Below are 22,701 nucleotides of genomic sequence, written 5' to 3'. Positions count from 1 at the left end.
TATTTGTTCTGCTGTGATTTTTAGCATGTGAAAGTGAAAGTGAAGTGGCTCAGTCATGTCCAACTCTTTGCTGACCCCATGGACTGTAGCCTACCAGGCTCCTCAGTCCATGGAATTTTCCAGGCAAGAGTACTGGAGTGGGTTGCTATTTCCTTCTCCAGGGATCTTCCCGACCCAGGGATCGAACCCAGGTCTTCCGCATTGCAGGAAGATGCTTTAGCGTCTAAGCCACCAGGGAATCAGATTAGATCAGATCAGTCGCTCAGTCGTGTCCGACTCTTTGCGACCCCATGAATTGCAGCACGCCAGGCCTCCCTGTCCATCACCAACTCCCGGAGTTCACTGAGACTCACATCCATGGAGTCAGTGATGCCATCCAGCCATCTCATCCTCTGTCGTCCCCTTCTCCTCCTGCCCCCAATCCCTCCCAGCATCAGAGTCTTTTCCAATGAGTCAACTCTTCGCGTGAGGTGGCCAAAGTACTGGAGTTTCAGCTTTAGCATCATTCCTTCCAAAGAAATCCCAGGGCTGATCTCCTTCAGAATGGACTGGTTGGATCTCCTTGCAGTCCAAGGGACTCTCAAGAGTCTTCTCCAACACCACAGTTCAAAAGTGTCAATTCTTCGGTGCTCAGCCTTCTTCACAGTCCAAATCTCACATCCATACATGACCACAGGAAAAACCATAGCCTTGACTAGATGAACCTTTGTTGGCAAAGTAATGTCTCTGCTTTTGAATATGCTATCTAGGTTGGTCATAACTTTCCTTCCAAGGAGAAAGCGACTTTTAATTTCATGGCTGCAGTCACCATCTGTAGTGATTTTGGAGCCCTAAAAAATAAAGTCTGACACTGTTTCCACTGTTTCCCCATCTATTTCCCATGAAGTGATGGGACCGGATGCCATGATCTTAGTTTTCTGAATGTTGAGCTTTAAGCCAACTTTTCCACTCTCCACTTTCACTTTCATCAAGAGGCTTTTGAGTTCCTCTTCACTTTCTGCTGTAAGGGTGGTGTCATCTGCATATCTGAGGTTATTGATATTTCTCCCGGCAATCTTGATTCCAGTTTGTGTTTCTTCCAGTCCAGCGTTTCTCATGATGTTCTCTGCATATAAGTTAAATAAACAGGGTGACAATATACAGCCTTGACGAACTCCTTTTCCTATTTGGAACCAGTCGGTTGTTCCATGTCCAGTTCTAACTGTTGCTTCTTGACCTGCATACAAATTTCTCAAGAGGCAGATCAGGTGGTCTGGGACTCCCATCTTTTTCAGAATTTTCCACAGTTTATTGTGATCCACACAGTCAAAGGCTTTGGCATAGTCAATAAAGCAGAAATAGATGTTTTTCTGGAACTCTCTTGCTTTTTCTATGATCCAGTGGATGTTGGCAATTTGATCTCTGGTTCCTCTGCCTTTTCTAAAACCAGCTTGAAAATAAATAAATAAATAAATAAAACCAGCTTGAGCATCAGGAAGTTCACGGTTCACATATTGCTGAAGCCTGGCTTGGAGAATTTTGAGCATTACTTTACTAGCGTGTGAGATGAGTGCAATCGTGCGGTAGTTTGAGCTGTAATTGTATGAGCTCCAGATAAGAGTACATAGCTGGTTACTGTAGCTCCTTACTATAGAAATAGGAAGTGGACAGATAATGTAACTGTCCAATGTTTTTGAGGCCAAAAGCTTAAGCCTGAGGAGTTTAGCCAAGATTCAGAAATAAAAGCCCGCAGGAGATAAGAGTGTGAAGCCAAATTGGGAACTTAAGAATAAAGCCATAAATTGCTTTATCTGGCAACGATGATAGTGAATTTCCACCATTTTCCCAGTGGCTTTAGGCAGTCTCAGAACTGAATCCTCTGCACAAGCACTGCAGAGGGAAAGGGGAAAGAGAAAAAACTGAAGCAGAGACCAAGAGGTGATGTTGCACCCAGCCTGGGCACAGGTGCACTGGGACCTTCTCCAGTGTGGCACAAGAACCACACCAGTTCCTGTTATTTCAAAATAAGTTTTTATTTTTAGAACAGTTTTAAATGTACAGAATTATTATGAAAATAGTACAGAGAGTTCTCATACACTCCATGTCCTATTTCCCCTATCATTAGCATTTCACAATTAAGGGCCAATCTTGATGCTTTCTTATTAACTAAAGCTCATACTTGGGATTTCCTCATTTTACCCTAATGTCCCTTTTGTGTATCAAGATCCCATCTGGGATACCCTGTGGCTCAGAAGGTAAAAGAATCTGCCTGCAATGCAGGAGACCCAGATTCTATCCCTGGGTCAGGAAGATCCCCTGCAGAAGGGAATGGAATGGCATCCCACTCCAGTATACTTGCCTGGATAATTCCATGGACAGAGGAGCCTGGTGGGTTACAGTCCATGGGGTTGCAAAGAGTTGGACACAACTGAGTGGCTAACACTTTCACTCTGTATTCACAGCATATCTCCTTAGATTCCTCTTGGCTGTGACTGTTTCTTGGACTTTTCTTTTTTCGTTGTTGTTAGCGTTCTTGTTTTCTGATGACCCATAAGACTTTTAAGGGGTCCTGGTCTAATATTTAGGACTTCCTAGTCTAATATTTTGCAGGATATCTGTTAGTTGTGGTTTGTCCCATGTTTTCCTCACAGTGAGACTGGTGTAATGTGTTTTGGGGAGGAAGACCACAGTGGTAAAGTGCTGCCCTCATCACATCTAGTATGGACTGGAACATACTAACAATATGATTTATCACTGCTGATGTTACCTTTGCTCACCTGGTTGAGACAGTGTTTGTCAGGTTTTTCTTCTATAAAACTAGAGACTTCCCTCCCTAGTGGCTCAGATGGTAAAGAATCCGTCAGCAATGCAGGAGACCTGGGTTCAATCCCTGGGTTGGGAATATCCCCTGGAGAAGGAAATGGCAATACACTCCAGAATTCTTGCCTGGAGAATCCCATGGACAGAGGAACCTGGGGGATTACAGTCCATGGGGTCACAAAGAGTCAGACATGAATAACACTTTCACTCTCTACTGTAAAGCTACTCTTTTTTTCTCTCTCTATTTCCATACTATACTCTTTGGAAGAAAGTTACCATGTACAAACCATATTTAAGGAGTGGAAAACTATATTCCATCCTCTTAAAGGCAGAAAACCTACATCAGTTATTTGCATGGGAGATATATCTGGTCTCCCCAGTTTATTTATTTATTCCATCATTTATTGATACCAGATGGAATCATGAATATTTATTTTATGCTATGGATGATACAATACTGCAATACTTTATTAATTTTGTTGCTCAAATTGTTCCACCTTTGGCCATTAAGATGGAACAATGGAACTCTATTCCATTGGCTCCAATATTCCTTTGACATATGACCATCACTGTGGGGTTTTTTTGATTTTTGTTTTTGTGAGAGTGATGGATGTTCATATGCAAAAAAATGAACCTAGACACAGACCTGCACCTTATATAAAAAGTAACCCAAAATGGACCATAGACCTAAATGTAAAATGCAAAATTACAAAACTTCTTGAAGAAAAAATAGGAGAAAATCTGCATGACCTTGGGTCTGATAATGAGTTTTTCAATATAAAATCAACAGCATGATGCAGGAAAGAAACATTAACAAGTTTGATCTTATTAAAATTAAATTTCTTTTTAAAAGACATCATTAAAATATGAAAAGACAAGTCAAAGACTTGGAGAAAACATTTGCAGAACATATATCGGACACAGTACTTGTATATAATATACAAAGTCTCAGAACTCAACAATAAGATAATAAACTACCCAATTTAAAAATGCACAAAAGATCTGAACACACACTTCACCAAAGAAGATCTGCAAATGGTTATTAAGCACATGAAAAGATGCAGGGTATCATTTGTCATTAGGGAACTGCAAATTACAACAATGTGATACCACTACATACCTATGAGAATGAAAAAAAAAAAAAAAACAAGAAACCCTAAATACCAACTGCTGGGGAGGACAAGGGTGCTCTTTATCATTCTGAGGACGTTTCCCTCTATTCCCAGTTTGCTGAGTTTTGTTTTGTTTTAGTATGAATGACTGCTGAAATTTTATTAAGTGTGGATTCACATGCAGTTGTAAGAAAGAATATAGAGAGATCTATATACTGTTCACCCAATTTCCCCGAATGCTGCGTGCTTGCTCAGTTGTGTCTGACTCTTTGTGACCCCACGGACTGTAGCCCGCCAGGCTCCTCTGTCCATGGAATTTTCCAGGCAAGAAATACTGGAGCAGGTTGCCATTTCCTACTCCAGGATATCTTCCCAACCCAGGGATCAAACCTATGTCTTTTGCATCTCTGGCACTGGCAGATGGATTCTTTACCACTGGGCCACCTGGGAAGCCTCCCCTCCCAATGCCTCCTTATGTTAACAGTTCTCAAAACACTAAAACAGGGCTTCCCTGGTGGCTCAGGGGTAAAGAATTTGCCCACCAATGCAGGAGACTCGAGTTCGATCCCTGACCCAGGAAGATCGCACACGCCACGGAGCAACTCCGCCTGCTGGCCACAACTGTTGAGCCTGTGCCCTAGAGCCTGGGAGCCACAACTACTGAGCCCATGTGCCGCAACTACTGAAGCTCGGTGGCCTTGAGCCTGTGCTCCACAGCCACTGAAATAAGAAGCCTGTGCAACGTAATGAAGAGTAGCGCCGGCTCACTGCAACTAGAGGAAAGCCTGAGCAGCAACAAAGACCCAGCGTAGCCAAAAATAAATAAGTTAAAAAATACATAAAAACCACTAATACAACTAGAATACTGGCATTAGTATAATCCACCTAGTCTACTTATATTTTAGTTTAACTTGTATTCATGTATGTGTTTACACAATTTAATCACAATTAGGTTTGTAAATCCACCATCCCAATCAAAATACAGAACTTTCATAACTGCATCCATCATCCTACTCCTTCTCTTTATAATCCTAATCCCAAACAACCACTAATCTGTTCTCCATTTCTAAAATTTTGCTATTTTATGAATGTTCTATAAATGGAATCATACGATGTATCTTCTTGAATGGGCTTTTAAAAAAAATCAATAGCTCATTCCTTTTAATTGCTGTATAGTATTCTATGGTATAGAAGTACCAAAGTTTGGGGAATATCCCAATTGGGGAAATTGGGGAATTTCCTGGTGGTCCAGTGGTTAGGACTCTGGGCTTCCACTGCAGGGCACACAAGTTCAATCCTGGGCAGAGGAACTAAGATCACACATGCCACACAGAATGGCCAATAGATAAGTAAATAAATAGAAGTACCAAAGTTTAGCCATTCACCTACTGTTGAAGAACATCTTGGTTATTTTTGCTTTTTGGCTATTATGAATAAAACTGCTATAAACATTCGTGAATAGGTTTCTGTGTGAGCACAGGATTTTATTACTCTAGGATAAATATCCAAGGAATGAAACTGCTGGGTCATTTGGTAAGTGTATGTTAGGTTTGTAAAAGACTGTCAAACTGCTTTCCAGAGAGGCTGTCCCATCTTACATTCTTATCAGCAGTGTATGAGTGATCCAGTTTTTCTGCACCCTTGCTAGCATTTGGTATTGTTTCTAATTTTGCTTTAGCCATTCTAATAGATGTGTACATACTCTCTTTAAGAAAGCTAATAAACACCTTAAAACAATCGAGCCGATACTAACTAGTTACGTCTATATGCCTGGCTCCAAGCTAGGCTCTCTGAATGTGGAGGAGACTCAGCTCCTACAAATGAGAAACTGTGGAAGCAAGATAAGAGCAAGAGAGGAAGTCAGTTCCTCCAAAGTCAATCCTATGAGCCACCAGTAATAGGCTCACCAGTAATTATGTGTGAACACAGAAACCCGTGTCAGGGAAATCCCTGGTTTGTGCTCAGAGGGGAAAAAAACTCCATAACTCTGTGGAAGGGTTAGAGGAAGTCACTGTCTGGATCCAGCAGAGGCTCAAAGTTGGCTGCTTGAAACTCCAGGTAAAAGAAATGGCGTTTATTCTCTGGATTTCCAAAAAGGGCTTCAGATTCTGCCTGTGCTTTGCAAAGAAACAGGACAAAGTTAACAAAAATTTCTACCTGATTTTCAACCTGAGAGAGCACCTTATCCTCTTCTAGTAGATTCTGTTAAGGAAGATTCCTGTATTATCTTCCCAGTTCAAGTCTCTCATTTTCCTCAACTTCTGTCCACTGCATGGAGGTTGGGAACATGGATAAAATTACACAGTAACATAGTTACTGTTACAGTTACTGGATCTCAGTTATCTAAGGAGTAGAGGACCTTGATGTACCAAAAATGTTTGGTTTTAAAAACTCTTTAAACAAAGGCCAGTTTTGTCTGGACTGACATAGAACAGTGTGCTCAGGACCTCATAGAGGCATAATGCTATCAGGGGACTTTCTGTCCTTGTTGGCATACCTGTCTCCACCCTGCCCTTCCTGACTTTCATCCCAGGGGACATCTATTGTCCACACTTTGTTCTGATTTTTCAAAAAAGTATTTATTTATACCCCACCCTATGCCGAATAGACTTTGAAGACATTTTAAATTTAAAATATTTTATGTAAAACAGAATAACAAAAAGGAAAACAGAACTAAAATTAGTTAAAAGGAAAAATAGATGTGGCCAATTTAGTATTTATCATCCACAATGACTATATCTTGCTTTAAAGAATGCTTTTAGCTTCTAAGACCCAAATGCAATAACATTCTTTTAGAAAGCCATCATTCAGCTTTTCCCATTTGTCTTCAAAAGTTTTAGGTTCACTTTATTCACCCGTATTTTCCATTTCACTATTTTGCTCTTCAATGACTGAGCTTTTAGTGGCTTATCCACTTAAATAAATACTTTAAGAAGGATTTTCTCTACAGCCTCTGACTCCAGCTGATGGTTAGTAACCCTTCTATTAATAGAAAACTCAACAGACAACCCTCCAGTTGCCCTCATTGACTAGTATTATTCAACTTGAAAACTTTCTGATGATAACAAGCAAAGATGTGATAAAGCCAATTTCTCAACAGAGAAAAATAAGCTGTTGAATAAACATTATTGTTAATATATGATGTCTGAGATTAGAGGTCTAGTCTCTCTTGTCCACTAATATGCCTCATGCAGTGCCTGAGGGAGCTGAGATTCAAATATTTACTGAAAACTGTTGCGTGCCCTCTCAGAGCAGGATACACTTTTCAGACATTCTAGGAAAATGCATAAATAAAGGATTCAGGGGTTCATGACCAGCACCCTCCCATGTACCCACTCTAGGCCCATCATGATATATAGAAAGTATATACAGAAGAACTAAAGAGCTTCTTGATGAAAGTGAAAGAGGAGAGTGAAAAAGTTGGCTTAAAGCTCAACATTTAGAAAACTAAGATCATGGTATCCGGTCCCATCACTTCATGGCAAATAGATAAACAGTGGAAACAGCTACTGTTTTCCCTAAACAGTGGAAACAGTGACTGACTTTATTTTGGGGTGCTCCAAAATCACTGCAGATGGTGATTGCAGCCATGAAATTAAAGACACTTACTCCTTGGAAGGAAAGTTATGACCAACCTAGACAGCATATTAAAAAGCAGAGACATTACTTTGTCAACAAAGGTCCATCTAGTCAAGGCTATGGTTTTTCCAGTGGTCATGTATGGATGTGAGAGTTGGACTATAAAGAGGGCTGAGCAGAGAAGAATTGATGCTTTTGAACTGTGGTGTTGAAGACTCTTGAGAGTCCCTTGGACAGCAAGGAGATCCAACCAGTGCATCCTAAGGGAAATCAGTCCTGGGTGTTCATTGGAAGGACTGATGTTGAAGCTGAAACTCCAGTATTTTGGCCACCTGATGTGAAGAGCTGACTCATTTGAAAAGACCCTGATGCTGGGAAAGATTGAAGACAGGAGGAGAAGGGGACGACAGAGGATGAGATGGTTGGATGTCATCACCAACTCAATGGACATGAGTTTGGGTAAACTCCGGGAGTTGGTGATGGACAGGGAGGCCTGGCATGCTGCAGTTCATGGGGTTGCAAAGAGTCAGACAAGACTGAGTGACTGAACTGAACTGAACTGAACTGATACATACATATATATGTACATATGTGTGTGTGTGTGTATATATATATATATATATATATATATATATATATATATATATATAATGGTGGATGAAAGCTTCAACTTCCTGAGCAAAGGCCTTTTAGAGGACCCAAGATTCCCTTTGTGGTTCCCATCTTCTCTAGAGACCATGGAAACCCTGCACAGGTCCCTCATGTGGCACTGGGAGGGCACATCCACTGAAAAGTTGGATGCCAAGATATCCTAGCATGCAGTCACCCTGACAACCCCAACCTCTTGGAATGGCCACAGTGACAGCATTTCATGAGGGAACCAAAGTAGCAATAAGTCATGTATGAAATGACCTCTTGGGTCCTTTAAGCCTTATGGCTGTGGTTTATCCCAGTGCCATGATAAGGCAGCCTCAACCTGGGACCAGACTTCCCAATCCACCAGCTTTACTGTCCCCTGGGCCTTGTTAATGCTGCCTCTTGACTCCCCAGTTACTGCCCCATCGTCTTTTCCAAATTCTTAAGTGCCTATTTGTTTATGGTGTTGCTCAGATGCTGCAGCATTTTCTCTCTGGCTCCTGCCCTCATAGGGAAAAGGTAAATGTTTAGGGTAAGGGAACCAACTGAAAGACCAACTAATAAATCATATACACATTCCACACTCCAAAGCTCTTGTTGTTCTGTAGTCACTCAGTCGTGTCTGACTCTTTGAGACCCCGTGGCCTGTAGCCCACCAGGTTCCTCTGTCCATGGGATTTCCCAAGCAATAATACTAGAGTGGGTTGTCATTTCTTTCTCTAGGGGATCTTACTGACCCAGGGATTGAACCCACGTCTCCTGCATGGCCGGCAGATTCTTTACCCCTGAGGCACTAGGGAAGCCTGAAAGCTCTAATCTGAGAATAAAATCCCCACTCTGTTTAACAAGACCATAATCTTTCTTTTTTTTTTTTGATAAACGGACTGAGTACAACTGGTTTCTCAGTCTTGGCACTACTAGTGTTTTGGTCCAGATGCGTTTGGTTGGGAGGGCTGCCTGTGCTGTCGGATGTTTCCCAGCCTCCCCGGCCTCTGTTCACTGAGTGCCAGTAGCAGCTGCCTCCAAGACGTCTCCAAACCGTGCCAGATGGCTCTACTGCAAACCACTGGAGTAGAGTAAGCAACACAATCCAAAACCCAGGCCTACAGAAAAAACGACATCAGCCCAAAGCCAAGGGAATTTGACCTCAAAAATAGGCAAAATGTCAGTGGTGGGTGAATCGTACAACTTTTTGTGACTTAAAAAATTTTTCCGAATAAAAAGTTTAGAAACGAGTATGAAAGAGATAGGTTGAATTCAAGCTTTTTTCTTTTTTGAGCTTTATTGACATATAATTCACATACCATACTATTTGCCTTTTTAAAGGGTAAAAGTCAACGTTCTTTAGTAAGTTTACAGATTTGAGCAAACATCACCACAATCTAATTTTAGACATTTTCATTCTCCTCCAAAGAAATACTATACTCATTAGCAGTCACCCAGGTTGCCCCCAGGCAACCACAAATCTTTGTTTCTATAGATTTACCTATTCTGGACATTTGATATAATATAATTGTAAATATAACATGTGGTCTTTTGCAATTGACTTCTTTGACTTAAAATGTTTTCAAGGATCATCTGTCTTGTAGCATGTATCAGTAATTCCTTTTTACCATTGAAAAACAGTTTTGATAAATGTATATTTTCATTTCCTTTGGATGTTTACTTAAGATTAGAATTACTTGGTCAATGGTAACTATGTTTATGATTTTGAAGAACTGTTTTCAAAATTGACTGCACCATTTTACATTCCACTAGCAATTATTGCCTGGAAAATCCCATGGACCGAGGAGCCTGGTAGGCTGCAGTCCGTGGGGTCGCTAAGAGTCAGACAGGACTGAGCGACTTCACTTTCACTTTTCACTTTCATGCATTGGAGAAGGAAATGGCAGCCCACTCCAGTGTTCTTGCCTGGAGAATCCTAGGGACAGAGGAGCCTGGTGGGCTGCCGTCTATGGGGTCGCACAGAGTCGGACACGACTGAAGCAACTTAGCAGTAGCGGTAGCAGTAGCAATGTATAAGAGTTTTAATTTCTCTGCATCCTCCTAACCAATTGTTATTGTCTTGCTTTTAGTTTTAGCTATACTATTTTACCGTGGTTTTCATTTGCATTTCTCTAATGTTGAGCATCTTTTCATGTACTTATTAGCCATCTGTACATCTTTTGACAAATGTCTATGTCTATTCAAATCCTTTCCATTTTTTTTAAAATTAAGCTTTTTATTTTGATGTATTTGCAGATTTATACATACCTGTAAGAAATAATATAGAGATCAAAAAATCCTTTACAATTTTTCCCATGTGACATCTTGTGAAACTACAATACGATATCACAATCAGGATACTGACACTGATACAGTCAAGATACAGAACATTTCTATTATCACCAAGATCTCTTATGTTATATATATTTTTTTCTTTTTTGGCTACACCCCATGGCATGTGGGCTCTTAGCTCCCCAACCAGGGATTGAACCTGTACCCCTTGCAGTGCAAATCTGGTGTTTTAACCACTGGGTCACCGAGGAAGTCCCTATGTTTTCCTTTTATAGCCACACACAGTTCCCTCCTGCCCCAACTCCTCCTTATCCCTGGCAACTATAATCTCTACCTCATTTCTATAATTTTTCTATTTAGAAAATGTTATGTAAATAGATAATATGGTATATAACCTTTTGGGATTTTTTTTTTCCACTCAGCATAATTCTCTAGAGATTCAGTCTAGGTTATTTCATGATTAATAGTTTCTTTTTATGGCTAACTAGTATTCCATCTATGGATGTATCAATTTGTTTAACCATTCACCTGTTGAAGGATGTTTGGGTTGTTTCCAATTTTGAGCTATTATAAATAAAGCTGCTATAAACATATGTGTATGGGTTTTGGTTTGAACATATGTCTTCATTTCTCTGGGATAAATGCCCAGGATTGCAATTGCTGGGTTGTATGGTAGTTGTATATTTAGGTTTTTAAGAAACTGCCAAACTGATTTCCAGAGTGGCTGTACCATTTGACATTCCTCCTGGGAATGTATGAGTGATCCAGTTTATATGAGTGAAGACTGGGTTGGGGAAGGGAGACCTGGTCCACTCTGCTGTGCTTGCCTGATATAGAGCTTTTGCAATAAGGGGTATGAAAGGGGAGAGTTTAACCCCAGGGAAACCTGTCCCTCCAGGGGTTAAACTGTAATCCCAAACTGGGAGATTCTGGGAAGGAGCCCATGTCTTCTTGGCTGTACTTGTATGGAGCAGAGTGTGTGGGGTGAAGAGCAGGGGACAGGGGTAAAGGAGCTTGTCCCTGTCTCAAATGCCATGTTGTTTGTTTAGTGCCTAAGTCCTGTCTAACTCTGTTTCGACCCCATGGACTATAGCCTGCCAGGCTCCTCTGTCCATAGGATTATCCCAAAAAGCATACTGGAGTGGGCTGCCATTTCCTTCCCCTGGGAATCTTCCCGACCCAGGGATTGAACCCCTGTCTCCTGCATTGGCAGGGTGATTCTAACCACTGAGCCACCAGGGAAGCCCCTCAAATGCCTTAGCCCCACCCTGTTCTTACTGAAATTAATAGATTTTCTTGAATGAATGTTTCTTCACTTGTGGTATGCTCTTAGGACAGTTCTCAGAGACTAATATTTCACCAAATTGTTGTTTGTCAGAGATCTCTGCTGAGCTCCTTACTCTGCCATTCTGGAAGTCCCACCCTTCTATCTTGTTTCTTGATATGAATAAGAATCTGATAGGGGAAACCCCCCCATCTTGCCCCCAGATTCTGCATTCCCGGAACAGTGGATCATCCCCAGTCCTCCGCTGGCTGATGAGACTGGAACTGCTGTCGCCTCCCTGCAACCTCAGATGCCTATGAGGCTGGCTGAGGTGCACTGCAGGGAGGACAGGGCTGGCCTGCCTTGACAAGGAGAACACAGCGTTTTTTCCCCTGAAGGACACGGGGTGTGTCTCCACACATTATGTTAGTGTAATGTAAATGGATTCATGCTGAAAGACTGAAGCTAGAACACAAATTTTACACTAAAATGATGCCACTTTCAGAAGTGTGATGTCTTGATGCACTCAGCTGAGTGGTAGATGAGTGGTTTTTAAGCTGATCACCGATAGTGGAATCAGCAGATCAGCCCAAAGAAGGAAGGCAGGGAAAGCGCTTTTTTTTTAATGGATGATACAGTAATGTGGTTCGTAGAATGGTATATTGTGGGAAACCTTCCTGCCACTGCTGTCTCTCTGCCACCCAGTTCTTTTATCCCAACAGGCCATCCTTGAGATTAGTTTCTTATATATCTTTCCAGGAATATTCTATAAAAGCAACTTAAACATTCTACTTTTCTCAGAAGACCTGGGTTTGAATCTAGTTTTGCCCCTCTCAAAACATCAGCTATGTAACCATGGATATGTGACTTGACCTTTTGAGCCTCAGATTCCTCACCTGAAAACTGGGAGTAGGTACTATTACTCATAAGGTTACTCACAAGGTTAGGCTGAGCATTAAGTAAGACTGTATTCAACCATGCTTTCTAAATAGAAAAGTACTATACCAACATCAGCGGTTGTTCTAATGGGAGCAGGAGCCAAGTACTAACAGTGTGGCAGAGGTTGGCTATACTCAGCAGGAACTCTGGGATCAGCAGCTGGTGATACTGGGGAAGCATCTGAGGCTGATTGAGGGAGAGAGAACGTGGGCCACAGGGTCCCCTGTGGAACGCCAATATGGCCGAATTAGGCATGAAATAGAGTCTGACTGGTTTGCAAAGTCTGAACTTTGGGAAGTCAATGACACACAAAACCCACCATATTACCCATGTTCTGAAGGCAGTCAGCAGGGTTCAAAGTTAGCTGTGGCTCTGATAGAGGCACCTTCTCCTGGAAAGAAGCCTACTTTTGGACAAGTGACAATGCTGGGTTTAATCCAAAGCAGACTTGGGCAGATTAGAGTATTCCAAAGACCGTTGATAAGGACCTGTTCCAAAGACCATCCAGAATATAACTTATGACAAGGCTGATAACTCAGGACATATGACACAGGCTCAGGCCAGGAATCAGAAAATTAGGACCCCAGTTGAATTAAGCTTCCATGTGTTTGCAACTTGTTGAGTGTAACAGCAGAGAAAGCAAGATAAATCAAAGGGTCATCACAAAGAGTCCAAAAAATATCTTAGGTCTTCCTCTATCTGGGTTACCACCTTGAAAACAATCTACAGGGAGTCTAACCTAGGTTCTTATTGTCCCTTCAAACCAGCTTCAAAGGATCATACAGGTGGTGGAATGAGGGAGACACCACCAGTATCTGAATAGGATGTGATGGACAAAGCCCTGCCCGGGACAGATGTGTACAGCAGGAAGACAGCTGGCAGAAGGTAGAGAGGAAGCCAGTTCACTGACTGGAATTCCTTTTGTTCATCTTCTGGTTTTGGAGAACTTCTACAGGCAACAAGATGACCAGTTTCCTACCATGCTGAGGACTACCTCTCAGGCCACAGATTATGTAGCTTCAGTAAGCCTCTCACCAGGCCTGGCAATGGCCTGTGATTCGTCAATGACTGAGGAAGCACAAGTCAGACTCCAGAGATCTGAACTATCTCTCTGCAGTCTCAGGGGCTTCCCTGATGCCTCAGTTGTAAAGAATACTCCTGCAAGATGCAGGAGACATGGATTCGATCCCTGGGTGGGAAAGATCCCCTGGAGGAGGGCATAGCAATCCACTCCAGTATTCTTGCCTGGAAGATCCCATGGACAGAGGAGTCTGGAGGGCTACAGTCCATAGGTTGAAAAGAGTTGGACACAACTGAAGTAACTTAGCACACGCTCATGGGTGTTCATTTCACAGCCAAAATCAACTCCAGTTCCTGAAGCTGAGGAGTCTGAGTCACTACCACTCCAGTCTCAGGGGAACTTCTAAGAATAGGTTCAAAACTCCCCATCATGAATGCTGAAATGTTCCAAAATCATATTTTTCTCTCTGTCTCTCCCTCCTACTCTTTCTTATTCTCGAGATTGATTAAACAAGGAATTGAGGAAGAAACAGTAGGGTTGAAAGGGACTGAATCTGTGGAGGACCAAAGGGTGAAAAAAACCCAAATTGGAGAGTTTTTTAAAAAAGGACTTTATCTTGTATTGCTTGTCTCTTAATAACTGTTTGCTTCATCTTCTTTTTTTTTTTTAAATAGCTGTCTCTGCCTTCTTTTCTTCCCCAACTTTTTATTGTGAAAGTCTCATTTCTTCCCTTACAGCTCAGTTCATAAAGAATCTGCCTGCAATGCAGGAGACCCCTGTTCGATTCCTGGGTTGGGAAGATCCACTGGAAAGGGATAGGCTACCCACTCCAGTATTTTTGGGCTTCCCTTGTGACTCAGATGGTAAAGAATCCACCTGCAATGTGGAAGACCTGGGTTCAATCCCTGGGTTGGAAAGATCCAGGAGATGGATCTCCTGGGTTGGAAAAGGGAAAGGCTACCCACTCCAGTATTCTAGACTGGAGAATTCCATGGACTAGAGTCCATGGGGTCACAAAGAGTCAGACACGACTGAGTGAACTTCACTCACATTTTTTATTTCTTCAGCAGCCACCCCCCAGAAAAGAAAAGAAAAACTTCCAACTCAGAAAAACTAAAAAACATGTACAATGATATCAAAAGAGCAACCCATAAAAATAAAATGGACTTTATCAAAATTAAAAGTTTCTGCTCTTGAAGGACACTATTAAGAAAAAGAAAAGGTAAGCCACAGATTGGGAGAAAGTAATTTAAAAACACATATCTACCAAAGGACATGTATATAGAATATAGAGAGAATTCAAACAACAAATAACTTAATAAAAATAGGCAAAATATTTGACCAGACATTTTACCAAAGAAGGTACACAAATGGCAGATAAGCATGTGAAAAGATGCTTAATATTCTAAGTCATTGTTTTTGTTGTTATTTAGTCACTAAGTCATGTCCAACTCTTTACAACACCATGAACTACAGTCCTCCAGGCTCCCCTGTCTATGGGATTTCCCAGGTAAGAATACTGGAGTGGATTGCTATTTCCTTCTCCAGGGGATCTTCTTGATCCAGGGATCAAACCCATGTCCCCTGCTTGGCAGGTGGATTCTTTACGACTGAGCCACCTGGGAAGCCCACATAAGTCATTAGGGAAATGCACACTGAAACCAAAATGAAATACCACTAAATATGCATTGAAATGGCTGAAATAAGAAAAACTTACAATGTCAAGTGTTAATGAAAATGTAGAAGGACTATACTGTTGATGGGAATGGAAAATAGTACCAACACTTTGGAAAAGTCTAGAAGTTTCTCATAGAGATAATCATCCCATTCCTCGATATTTACCCAAAATAAGGGAAAATTTCTGTTCACACAAAAATCTATACGCAAATGCCTACAATAGCAGTATTTATTAATAATTATAGTGCTACATTTAATACTGTGGTCATAATTAGTGTTGCTGCTGCTAAGTCGCTTCAGTCGTGTCTGACTCTGCGCGACCCCATAAACAGCAACCCACCAGGCTCCCCCATCCCTGGGATTCTCCAGGCAAGAACACTGGAGTGGGTTACCATTTCCTTCTCCAATGCATGAAAGTGAAAAGTGAAAGTGAAGTCACTCTTAGCAACCCCATGGACTGCAGCCCACCAGGCTCCTCCGTCATGGGATTTTCCAGGCAAGAGTACTGGAGTGGGGTGCCATTGCATTCTCCAATAATTAGTGTTATATAAGTATAAATTATATTTATAGTGTTTATTCATAATTGGCTAACACTGTAAGTGATCCAAATGTCTTTCAGCTGATAAATGGACAAAATGTGGTATATCCTTTTTTCACTCAGGTTGTTTGTTTTTCTGATATTGAGTTGTATAAGCTGTTTATACATTTTAGATATTAACCCCATCAGTCATATCACTTGACTATATCAAATATTTCCTCCCATTCAGAATGTTGTTTTTTGTCTTGTCAATGGTTTGCTTTGCTGTGCAAAAGCTTTTAAGTTTAATTAGGTTCCATTTATTTTTGTTTTTATTTCCTTTGCCCTGAGAGACCGATCTAAAATAATATTGCTATGATTTATGTCAAAGAATGTTCTGCCTCTGCTCTCTTCTAGTTTTATGGTTTCAGGTCTTACATTTAGGTCTTTAATCCATTTGAACTTATTTTTGCATGTGGTGAGGGAATGTTTTAATCTCATTCTTTTATGTGCAGCTGTCCAACTTTCCTTGCACCACTTATTGAAGAGATTGTCCTTTTCTCCATTTTATAGTCTTGCCTCCTTCATCATAGATTAATTGGCCATAGGTACATGAGTTTATTTCTGGACTCTCTATTCTGTTCTATTGATCAAAGTGTCTGGTTGGACGCTAGTATCATGCTGTTTTTATTACTGTAGCTTTGTAATATAGTCTGAAGTCAAGGAGCATGATATCTCTACTTGGTTCTTTTTTCTCAAGTTTGCTTGGCAATTTGGGGTCTTTTATGGTTTCACATAAATTTTAAGATTATTTCTAGTTCTGTGAAAAATGTCATGTTATTTTGATAGGGATTGCATTAAATCTGCATATTATTTGGGGTAATATAGATGTTTTAACAATATTAATTCTTCTGGACTTCCCTTTTGTTACAATGGATAAGAATCCACCTGCTGGTGCAGGGGACAAGGGTTTGATCCCTGGTCCAGGAAGATTCCATATGCCACAGAGCAACCAAGCTGGTGTGCCACAACTACTTAGCCCATCCTCTAGAGCCCATAAGCCATAACTACTGTTGGTGAGGATGTAGAGAAAGGGAAACCCTTGTACACTTTTCATGGCATTAAATTGGTACAGCCACTGTGGTAAACTATGAATTTTCCTCAAAAAAGCTACATTAATTCAGAAAGATACATGTACCCCAATGTTCACGGCAGCATTATGTACAGTAGCCAAGATAAAGAAGCAACCCAAGTGTCTATCAACAGATGAATGGACAATTATATATATATAATGGGCTATTAGAGCCATAAAAAACAATGAAATTCTGCCATTTGCAACAACACAATGGACCTAGGGAGTATCATGTTTAGTGAAATAAGTCAAAGGACAACAAATTCTGTATGTTATCACTTATATGTGGAATCTAAAAATGCAACAAATGAATGTATATTCAAAACAGAAAAAACGCACAGATACAGAAAACTAACTAGGATTACCAGTGGAGAAAGAGAAGGGGGGAAGGGCAAGAGAAGGGTAGGGGATTAAGAGATACAAAATACTATGTATAAAATAGATAAGGAACAAGAAAATATAGCAATTATTGTATAATAACTTTAAACGGTGTATACTCAATAAAAACACTGAATCACTACGCTGTAATACCTGAAACTAATATAATATTGTAAATCAACTGTCCTTCAATAAAAACAAGCATGATACATCCATATAATGGGATACTACACATTGATAACTCCTGAAACATGTGAAAACATACATGAATCTCAAATGTATCATGCTAAGTCTCATAGGTTCAATGGTATCTCCCCTCCAAAAAATATGAAATCCTAAACCCCAACATCACAAAATCTGGCCTTATTTAGAAATAGGGTCATTGCAGATATAATTAGCTAAGATGAGGTCATACATTTGAATAGAGTGAGCCCTTACTTCAATATCACTGGTAACTAACGCAATGACAGGCAACACACAGGGAGAACACCATGCAATGTCAAGGCAGAGATTGCAGTTACGCTGCTGTGAGATACAGAATGCCAAGGATTGCTGGTAACACCAGAAACTAAGAGAAAGGCATGAACAGATTCTCCTCAAGGGCCATCCAGAAAGCATGAACCTCCTGACAAATTGATTTTGGACTTCCAGCATCCAGAACTGAGACAATAAATTTCTGTTGTTTTAAGCCACTTGGTTTGTGGTACTTTGTTAGAGCAGCCCTAGAAAACTAGTATACCAAGTTTAAAAAGCCAGACTTAAAATGCATTTATATCACATTCTGGAAAAGACAAAATTATAGTGTTGGAGAATAGATCAGTGTTGCCAAAGGCTTGTGGGTACAGGATGAGGGAATGACTACAAAGAGGCAAGGAGAGTTTTGAAAGCAATAGATATATTCTAGATCTTGACCATGATGGTAGTTACAGTATTGCATGTGTTTGTCAAAATAAAATTTTACACTATGTAAATTTAAAATTTTTGAATTTTACTCTATGTAAATTAAACCTGACTCCCTCAATCCAAAAACCATAAACAAATGAAAAAACCTCCTACAGTAATCCTCTGTATACTTTACACCCAAATTCAATTCAATGGCTGTTAATATTTGCCCATATTTGCTTAATCTATGCTGCTGCTGCTGCTAAGTCGCTTCAGTCGTGTCCAACTCTGTGCGACCCCATAGACGGCAGCCCACTAGTCTCCTCTGTCCCTGGGATTCTCCAGGCAAGAATACTGGAGTGGGTTGCCATTTCCTTCTCCAATGCATGAAAGTGAAAAGTGAAAGTGAAGTTGCTCAGTCGTGTCCGACTCCTAGCGACCCCATGGACTGCAGCCTACCAGGCTCCTCCATCCATGGTATTTTCCAGGCAAGAGTACTGGAGTGGGGTGCCATTGCCTTCTCCATGTTTAATCTATACATGTATTTTATTGTCATTGAATCATCTATGTTGTAGACATCATGACACTTCACCCTAAATATTTTATCATACATCTTCTAAGAATAAGGACATTTTTGTGTATAAGATATATAAGAAACATAACAATTTCAAAGTATCATCTAATATAGAGTAAGTATTTCAACTTCTCAAATTGTAGTTAAGATGTCTTTTGTAATTGCCTTTTTACAACCAGGAACAAAATCGAGGTTCACATAATGCATTTGGATATTATGCCTGTTTAATCTTTTAATTTAGAATAATCTTCCCACTTTTTCTTGTCACAATCTTTGTGTAGACCAGTTGTCTTGCAGAATGTTTTAAAATTTCTGGATGGGCTTGATTGCTTCCTTGCAATCAATACTGTTGTTATCAAATATTCTTCTATCTCTTTATTTCTTGTAAAATAGAAGTTAGGTCTAAAGTCTTGATTAGGTTCAGGTTTAACTTTTGATAAGAATAGTTCACCAGACTTCCTTGGTGGTACAGTGAATAAGAATCCACCTGCAAATGCAGGGCACGTGGGTTCTATCCCTGGTCCAGGAAGACCCCACGTGCTGCAGAGCAACTAAGCCTGTGAGCTGCAACTACTGAGCCTGGGTGCTGCGATTACTAAAGCCTGCATGCCCTAAAGCCCATGATCTGCAACAAGAGAAGCCACTGCAATAAGCCCGATCACAAGGAACAGCAGCCCCTACCTGCCCCAACTAGAGAAAGCCCGCCTGCAGCAATGAAGACAGTGCAGCCAGAAATAAATTTTTTAAAAAGATGATAGTTTCCTACCTTGCTTGCCTCCATGCAGACCTATTTTTCTGCCTTTCTCATACCATAAAGGGCTTGTATGGTCTGTGAAGGCCACAAATATCAATAAGACAGTTTGTCCTAAGGGGGATGAATGAATGAAACAGCATCCTTTATCAGCCAGTAAATAGTAACTGCTACAGGGAGCCAGGTACCATGCTAGGTGCTGGGGACACAGTAGTAAGCTATATGCAAACATAGTCCTGCTTCTAAGGAGTTTGTAGTCTAATAAGTGAAACAGAAGTTCATGAAAATAAAAAAAAAAATGACTATGAGAGAAATGCCATGGGATAAATGCCATGAGAGAAAAAAACACAGGAAATTATAGCTCTGTATAATGGGGAAATCTTCCATAGTGGGTATACCATTTGATCTGAGGACTGAAGGATGGGCAGGTATCAAGGAGGTGAAAGTCAAGTAGGGACTGGGGAAGACAGGGTAGTGGGCTATAAGAAGTTCATCGATTGGTAGGACACCTAGGTACCCTCACAGGCAATTACAATCCTCTTCAGTGGAAGCTATGAAAGGGGTCCATGCAACAGACTGGGAGGACTGGAGGCAGCATCCCTAAGAGAGTGATGTCTGAGCTTAGGGTGACAAGTCAGATAAACAGAAGATAAACAGAAGAAAGGTGGGGAAACAAACAGCTAACTAGTTAGCTGTTAGAATGAAATCTCTGTAGGAATTTAGGTTCAAAAGAATGTTCATATTCTAGACAAAGTTTTAATCTGAGCTAGTGAAGGTTCTAGACTTAATTTCTGGTTTATAGGAAGTAAATTTTAAATCACAAAGGGACTTCTTAAAGATTAATTTTACCTTTTACAATTTATTATTTCTTTTACTTTTTATTTATTTATTTTTCAGCCACGTGGAATGTGGTTTGTGGAATCTTAGTTTCCAGACCAGGGAACTAACCTTGAGTCCCCTGCAGTGGAAGCTTGGAGTCTTAGCCACTGGGCAGCCAGGGAAGTCCGAAGCACAGAGGAGTTTTAAATCACATTGCCTTAAATTAAAACACCCTAACCAGCAAAGTTCAGAATTAGAGTCAGACTAAACCAGTGATCTTGTACTGTCAAACAAAACAACTGTGGAATCCTGGAAGAAAAGATGGCCTGGTAAAGCCTTTTACTCCATTTCGCTCTCTTGAATAGTCAGGTTAGGCAATGGCTCAAACTCATTTTCCCCTAGAATAAACAGCCCTGATATTATTGCTTCTAATATTAATTCTGATAATTTTTTAAAATTATGTTTTCCCTAAGCCACACAACTAACAAGCAGCAGACTCAGAATTCAATCCAAAGTTTCTGGCACTAAAGTACTTGTATTTAACCATCATACAACAGTGCCCCCAGTAATAAAGGTACTGATACCTACCAAGGTGAAGGTGAGAGAAAGGCACTTTCTGTAATACTGGAAAGAAGGAACAGATACTCTTTTAGCACAATAAGGACACAGCAGAAACGCCAGCAGGAGGTAAATTGGCCCAGTATGAATGGTCTGGTTATTTTTAGATGCTTGAACAGGAGGCTAGACCACAGTGGCCAGAAATTTCCATCCCCCACTCTGGCTCAGGAACAGAAAATGACTGTGCTTTTAAGAAATAAAAATCAGCTGGGATCTTTGGAGGAAGAAATAGAGAAAAGGACTATGGGGAAGGGGAATATGAGACGAGATAGGAAGGAGAGGTTGGGGCCACAATGTACTCTACATCAGTTAGAATATGATTCATGATCCTGAATAAAGAGATTCATTCACCACACTCCACAATTTTGTGTGTTCTTCAACAGCCAACTGGAAGATAGTTTTGTTAGGAACTGTTCCATGATGGGATCCCATTAATTTCTGTTAGTGTCAGGCACGGTGCCAGGTGCTTCAGATATATTCATTACCTCTAATCATCTCAATGACCTACAGACCTACCAGAAGGGGCTCACTGACTTTTAGTTGCTCGTCCTGTGGTCATGTATGGATGTGAGAGTTGGACTGTGAAGAAGGCTGAGCACCAAAGAACTGATGCTTTTGAACTGTGGTGTTGGAGAAGACTCTTGAGAGTCCCTTGGACTGCAAGGAGATCCAACCGGTCCATTCTGGAGATCAGCCCTGGGATTTCTTTGGAAGGAATGATGCTAAAGCTGAAACTCCAGTACTTTGGCCACCTCATGCGAAGAGTTGACTCATTGGAAAAGACTCTGAGGCTGGGAGGGATTGGGGGCAGGAGGAGAAGGGGACGACAGAGGATGAGATGGCTGGATGGCATCACTGACTCGATGGACGTTGAGTCTCAGTGAACTCCGGGAGCTGGTGATGGACAGGGAGGCCTGGCGTGCTGTGATTCATGGGGTCACAAAGAGTCGGACACGACTGAGTGACTGATCTGATCTGATAAGATCACAAAACTGCCAAACCAGAGAACTTTTGAAATTTCCAAGCTATCACACTCTGATAATTTTGTAAGATAACATAATTTTGTAAAACACAAAATGAAATGTTAAAGATATACACAATACAGGCATACCTTGTTTTATTGCACTTCACAGATACTTCAATTTTTCATAAATTGAAGGTTTATGGAAATCCTGTGCTGTCAGACAGTGGTCAGCTTTTATCAGTATTTTTTAAATTAAGTATTTTTTAATTAAGGCATATATATTTTTTTAGACATAATGCTATTGCACACTTAGACCATAGTATAGTGTAAACATAACCCTTGTATGCACTGGCAAACAAAAAAATTTGTGTGATTCACTTTATTGTGGTATTTACTTTATTGTGGTATTGGATTGAGCAAAAAGTTCATTCAAGTTTTTCTGTAACATGGCTCAGAAAACCTGAACGAACTTTTTGGTCAACCCATATTTGCTTTATTGTGGTGGTCTGGAACCAAACTAGCAATATGCCTGTATAAGCTCAACCTTCTTATTACATTCAACAGACACTGCTGTAAGTGTTTCTAACACTTTTTCTGAATGTCTGTACCAATCTTGTCACAGAATGTCACTGCTGCTGCTGCTGCTGAGTCGCTTCAGTCATGTCCGACTCTGTGCGACCCCACAGACGGCAGCCCACCAGGCTTCCCAATCCCTGGGATCCTCCAGGCAAGAACACTGGAGTGGGTTGCCATTTCCTTCTC

At 40.8% G+C, this 22,701-nt stretch overlaps 1 long non-coding RNA gene across 1 annotated transcript in view; it reads right to left on the bottom strand.

The window, feature by feature from the left end:
• The window catches only part of LOC129623216 (uncharacterized), a 35,385-nt gene extending 13,638 nt beyond the window's left edge, over positions 1 to 21,747 (bottom strand). Inside the window, exon 1 of the long non-coding RNA XR_008700395.1 lies at positions 20,946 to 21,747. This is a non-coding gene — a long non-coding RNA (uncharacterized LOC129623216). The remainder of the gene's footprint in view (positions 1 to 20,945) is intronic.
• Positions 21,748 to 22,701: the final 954 nt, after the last annotated feature.

This window comes from Bubalus kerabau, chromosome 11, assembly GCF_029407905.1.
Source record: "Bubalus kerabau isolate K-KA32 ecotype Philippines breed swamp buffalo chromosome 11, PCC_UOA_SB_1v2, whole genome shotgun sequence".
Lineage (NCBI taxonomy): Eukaryota > Metazoa > Chordata > Mammalia > Artiodactyla > Bovidae > Bubalus > Bubalus kerabau.
The sequence above is the reverse complement of the archived record's forward strand: the minus strand, read 5'-3'. Positions and strand labels throughout refer to the sequence as shown.